Here is a 6,382-nt window from a genome sequence, read left to right as displayed (position 1 = left end):
AACATGGAAGAATTTACCGCCGCCTTCCAATGCAAGCAGGGTTCTTTCATGCGGCTCAATGACCAGGACCGCTGCGTGATGTGGTAACGACGCATCAGTTTCCCAAGACGTCTTCTCACTGGAAATATGCGCAATACACCACACACATCTTTTGGAGTCACCTCAATTTCCGGCACAAATTTTCCTCGAATCCTCCTAACAATTGCGAGGGAGCCTATATTTTGGCAAATAAATATATTGTTTACGTTGTCAACATAAATTTCTCTAATTGTGTGCACTTTCTGGCGGTCTTTTATTTGGAGTTTGCCTGCTTCCTCCCGCCAAGCTTCTTTTCAGAAAGGCGGGAAGCTGTCGCTTGAAAAAGTGGCAAACTATACAGCAGCTCACCATTGTCCCTGAAGAAGAAAGTGTATGACACCTGCATCTTACCGGTACTCACCTACGGGGCAGAAACGTGGGGGCTCACTAGAAGGGTTTAACTTAAATTGAGGACGACTCGGCGAGCAATGGAACGGAAGATGATAGGTGTAACATTAAGGGACAAGAAGAGAGCGGAGTCGACCAGGGAACAAACACTTGTTAAGGAAATATTAGTAGAAATTAAGAAGAAATGGATGTGGGCAGGGCATGTAATGCGAAGGCAAGATAACCGTCGGCCATGAAGGGTAACAGAGTGGATCCCTCGAGAAGGTAAGCGTGGCAGATGGCGGCAGAAAGTTAGTGGGCAGATGAAATCGAGAAGTTTGCGAGGTTAAATCGGTCGCAGTTAGCAGAGGTCCGGGGTAATTGGAGATTAATGGGAGAGGCCTTTGCCCTGCAGTGGGGGTAGACAGGCTGATGATGACAGCAGCTCAGCCACAGTAAGCATGCGTGAATAAATTGCAAAGAGAATAAAATACGGAGGACAACTTTAAGATAGTAATAGTAATAAAGTGTACAAGTGCAATGCCGGGTGTGTCTCTAGGTCTTACAGTTGGTGACAAAGGCAGCGCGACAGCGGGTTTACGCCTTTCAGAGCAGCTCAGAGAAAAGGAATAATGCTGCTTTGGTGCAGCTTTGGAGTGCAAAACAAGAGTTTTCGAGCACCTTTCGAGCGACAAAAGGAGAATCTTGTAGCAGTCAGTTTGGGAATATAAATTTGGAATGGAACATCATTGCTTTGAAATTTTTTTATTGTTGGTAAGCACAAAAAATAATAAATTGGATTAACTTAAAGCAGCCATGAATACAAAACACAAGTTTGGTTCATTCAGAAGATTTCCTCGTTAGAATCATACTGACACCACTTTTAACGTAAACTTAGCTAAAATAAGCTGTATAATTTAGAAAAAAGGGAATGGCCATCCGACCCACTAGCTCATTTCCCGAAACAGAACCTATGATGTCATACCAGCCAGCTCTGCCATTGGCGGAGGCGTGCAAAGGCAAACTAAAATTAGGCAGAGCTTATAAGCTTGCCGAACGAGCTTTTTGCGCTTACATTTAGGCCACATTCTTCTTAAAGCAGCAAGAATGGTGATACCTACAGTGGAAGTTACGAAAGCACGCGTAAACATAGAAGTACCGATGCGTACTGCCGTTGGTACTGCACGCAGTATGCTTGGTTTAGCTGCACAGGACTGCGGGGCTTTGGGGTTGTCTCAGACGACGCTGGCCGATTGACGCACGCAATGGTGTCTTACGTGACCATATTTGTCGAGCGAGCACTCTGTTTCACGAAGCGATTATTTTCGTCCTGAACAAAAACAATCCAGGGTCAAATACAGTCAAAAACAAACCAGAGGCAGAAAACAGCTTGCCACGGTATGGGGGCGCCATCTAGGTTCACTAACGGTACACAGAGACTTTCCAATCGGCTGCAGAGCGGTCGGTTCCCCGTGATGTCATTGCAGACCACGAAAACACACGATTTAGTGGGAAAATCAAAATTTTAACGTAAATTGATTAATTTTTCAGTGAAGAAAACATGGTTTGCATCCGCACAAGTGCGGGGGACACTATCAAACATGAAATCTCTCGAATAAAGCAAACTTGTATTTTGTCTCCATGAATCCTTTAACATATGATCGATATCGAGCCGAATATTTTTTCGACAAGTCAGAAAAACCTCTTACCAGAATTAAAGCATAATAGCGAATAGAGCAATAACGATAACAACAAGTAATTAGAGATGATTTAAATAGCTACACCTAACTAAACTTCAAACAAGTGAAAATACTTGTTTCTGTTATTACAACACAATTACAGTCATGAAAAAAAACACAAAGAAAACATCAGATAGACGAAATAGTCTATTTTGCGCCGAAGATTAAAGGTTTACCTTCATTCTTCACCTAATAAGACTCTCCAGAACTAAAATAACTAACGAAGACTAAGATAGTAATTAATTAAAAGGAAAAGTAGTGAAATGAAACAAGAGATAATTTTAACCAAACCTGACTTGACTCCAGAGAACCTAAATATCGATGTTCATGTTCACGAAAACCAAAGGCAAAAATATCCTAGCGTATTACCTGCACTATAGACAGAGAAATCCATGCATTTATTTACACAAAAAATACCGTGAACTATCAACTTTATTAACTGCAAACGTTGGGCTTACTGCTTATAGAGGACACATGCAACAAAAATAAATAAACATTGCTTTATGGCAAGCCAAAACTACGGAGCTGATAACTTGATCGGTTGCATGCGGGCCTGCAATATCTTGTGGTGGGGCAGTCAGGATTGTTGAGGATGACTGGCTATCCACAGGCGGATCGACTAAGCCACCAAATTTTTTTAACACGAAAGTGTTTTATGCCCGGCTACACAAAGATTTTCGTGACGTGATATCCGTCACGGAAGTTACGTCGCCAGAAAAAGTGCCATTGAGGCGGCAGCGCCCGGTTTCGATCCCACGACTCTCTGGCCACAACGGGAAGTACTTGGGCTCTTCCCACTGCGCTATGAACCGTTTTTTTTTTCTTTATTGCATGGAAAACTAGCCCAAATAGCTTAAAGTGCCACCCTAAGTACAATAACGCTACATTCACTAACACATTTTAAAAGTCAGGCAGGTACACACACGCCTCAAGAAGATGCAACCAGTCCGGCGGCTGCGATTGGGCCGCATAGACACTGTATACAAGCGCACATTGACTTAGTTCCACGAGGTTCCTCGGCATGGCGGTCAACCATGCGACACCTCCATAGGCTAAACAATCCTATCAGCACGAAAAGGTCATATGGCACGGAACAGTTCTTCATCACTGACAAGAATCGTATACTGTATGGGGTGATGTCTATGTCCTTTTTTAAGAGTCCGCTGCACAACATCCCAAAAAAACACAGCATCCCGACATAAAACAAAGCAGTTATCAATTGTCACCGGCTGGTGACACAAACGACAGTTAACAGACCAAGGCACATATACACCTTTACTATTGAGCCATGTTTTAACAGGCAACGTTGATGTGTGCAACTTAAAAAAAAGAAAGTTTTTGCTGCCGCTTGGATGCACATCTTGACGCGCTTCAACACACTGTAGACATGAGCATATGCTACGAACGCGCCTTATGTCCTTCCCTATGACTCATTCAGGTGGTGCACGCCGTCTAGAAGAGGCGAAGCGAAGTAGTGCATCATGACGCTAATGAGCGCCGACAGTTGGCGCCTCGATGCCGGCGCGTTCGTGTACGGGGGACGCGCGTGAATTGAGGCATCCTGCCCTGTACCTCCCCTGTTTTTTGTTTCTTGCGTGTCGGTGTCACTTCGTCTGGCGGGGTCAGGCTCACGAACCCTTCGCACAAGAAGGAAATTCCTTTAACATTCAGCTGCTCCTGTGAAGGCCCCTTTCACTTTCGTGTTTTGCCGATTCCTATGAAAGAGGGATCAACCATTTCACACTAACAGAAAAGACTAAAATGTCGTCTGGGGACAAAGAACGGAGCACGCAAATAAGTTTCTATGTGTATTTGATTTACTTTTCTTTTTACAGCTGCCATAATTTGGTTGCATTAGTGTAGCCGCCGGCAACTACGGTGACTTTCCGCGTTTGATGAGGCATGAAAGGGTTTCGCCCTAAGAAGTATGTCGATTTTTTTATACATCTGTGCGAACTGTATTTTTTCAGTTTTCCTCATTTTTGGGAAAAAAACTTTTTCAACGCCCCTCAAAATTTTACGCAAATTGACATCTCTGCCGCGGCGCACTCTGCGCTGGTGGTAGGGCACATGCTTTATCTCTGACGGACATACACCACCACATGGGGACGACGACGTCTCTAAACACGGCCTTTATCAACAGATTTACAATTACGCGCTCACGAGCGACCATAGTAACGCTTTTGTGCAGCTATATATCCGCCTATTCCGTTGCAGCCGGCACAGCGTACATTGAACGAGGCATCTTTTAGCGTGATCGTCCTCCGCATTTGCCGACACGGATCATTTTGAGTAAAATGTAAGCGCATGCGGAAGGTCAGAGGCCTCGCAAGAGTAACTACGTCACTACTGAAACTGGCGCGAAATGGAGATGGTCGAAACCGACACAACTGAGAATTTCGACGGTCGGATTAGAGCTCATCGGCTTAATTCATTTTCCATGGAAAATGAAAAAAGGGGCGGGAAATGAAAGAAAGTCCACTGGAATCAAAAATTCCCCGCATTTCTTCGAGGGGAAGAATGTGAAAGTGCGAGTGCACGAGTTGAATTTGCGCGGTTCGGTAATGTTCGCGAAAGAGAGATCACACACACACACAACTACAAAGAAAGAAAGATGCATTTATTCACAGACACCTATTTGTGTTGTCGTTGTACTTGATTGCTAGAGCGGATCTCAGCTTTGAAATTTCGTGTCAGTACTCCTTTAAGCGGGTGCATTAGCCCTTCTCACGCCCGATTCCTGGCCAATCCCCCACGTGGGTATGTGCCATGCACAGACACCTATTTGTGTTGTCGTTGTACTTGATTGCTAGAGCGGATCTCAGCTTTGAAATTTCGTGTCAGCACTCCTTTAAGCGGGTGCGTTAGCCCTTCTCACGCCCGATCCCTGGCCAATCCCCCACGTGGGTATGTGCCATGTCAGCGGCCAGGCAGCGCGCGCCCATCTCCCCCCGTTGCCAAGGAAGACGAGGAGATTCCTGGCCAATCCCCCACGTGGGTATGCTATGCGGACATCGCCGGTGGACGCAGGTTCAGGGTCGCTTAAGAAGTGCATTCGCACTTAAAAGTCGAATCCCCCATAATTATTGTATTCCTCGGAATTCCCGTGACTATAGCAGAAAGACAATCCAATAGATCCTCATCTTCGTCATCCTCAGCTTCTCCACTATCATCATCACCGTTTAGTTTTTGCCAAAGCGCGTTCCACTCGTGAGGTGACGCAGGCGAAAGCTTCACGTGCGGCGGGTTCAGTTGTTCGAAGGCAAGTGTTAGGACTCGCTTCGGCGGCGGGGCCCAACGCTCCGTTCAGCCGCCAAACGACGTCCAGCCCGGGTAAGCCGAAGTTTTTGTGCCTTTCAGTGGGTAGCCGTTGACTCGCCTTGATTGGCAGCTACGCGATGCACATTCAATGCAACTAGGTGTTACATCGGTGTTACCGTGAAGGCTGCTGGACCAGGGTTAGCGTTTCTTGGGGCGCGCTTTCAAGCTGAGTCGTAGGAGGAAAGGCGGCCGTGGCGGGCTCGCTGGGTACCCGCGCAATACACATTCTGCGCTTTATGTTCGTGCAACATTGTTGCAACCTGTGGCCGCGTGAATCTCAGCGCTTTTCTCCCTGCCTCACTGTGGTTGTAGCCCTCAGGTTACTTTCCCAAATGAGTTAGTCGTTCTTGGTCAACGCTGCTTTGTTTTGGATGTAAGGCTTTTTTAAGTGCAGAACCCTTTAGGGGCTGGCCTTGTCGCCGTAGCTCGCTCGCTGGACCCAATTAGAGCCACACGGCGTTCCGTCGTAGCGGCTGTCGTCGAGGTGTAACCGAGAGGCTTCGAATGCCAAGCGGTTTATATAGTCATAGGCGTTCGAAACTCGTGAACCATTGGCGCTTGTCGTACATCTCCCCGTTGTTTAGCGGAAAGAAAACTAGGTATATTTGAGACTAACTATCAGTAATTAACCGGCAGCACCGGCGTTCATTTAGTCAGGAACGCTGGTTGGGTTGGGTTTTTACAATAGTAAGCGAACAAAAGTGGCAAGGCGTTGCCGGCCCGTGCGGGAGGAAAAGCAAGCACCAAAAGAAAAAAAGTCCCGCTGGCGCAGTTTCAGGCAGGGGGCGCGCGAGCACTACGAAGGCGGGAAATTTGAATTGCATTGGGTGGTAGCAGTGAGCGGATAGCGACGCTACAGCCCATTATGGCGAATAACTGCTCTGCACTTCCGACAGCTTATACGTTGAGTAGAAGGG

The sequence above is a fragment of the Haemaphysalis longicornis genome, unplaced genomic scaffold (genome assembly GCF_048455015.1).
Source record: "Haemaphysalis longicornis isolate Haplotype H1 unplaced genomic scaffold, Haemaphysalis longicornis Haplotype H1 scaffold_6, whole genome shotgun sequence".
NCBI lineage: Eukaryota > Metazoa > Arthropoda > Arachnida > Ixodida > Ixodidae > Haemaphysalis > Haemaphysalis longicornis.
This window is presented reverse-complemented; position numbering follows the sequence as displayed.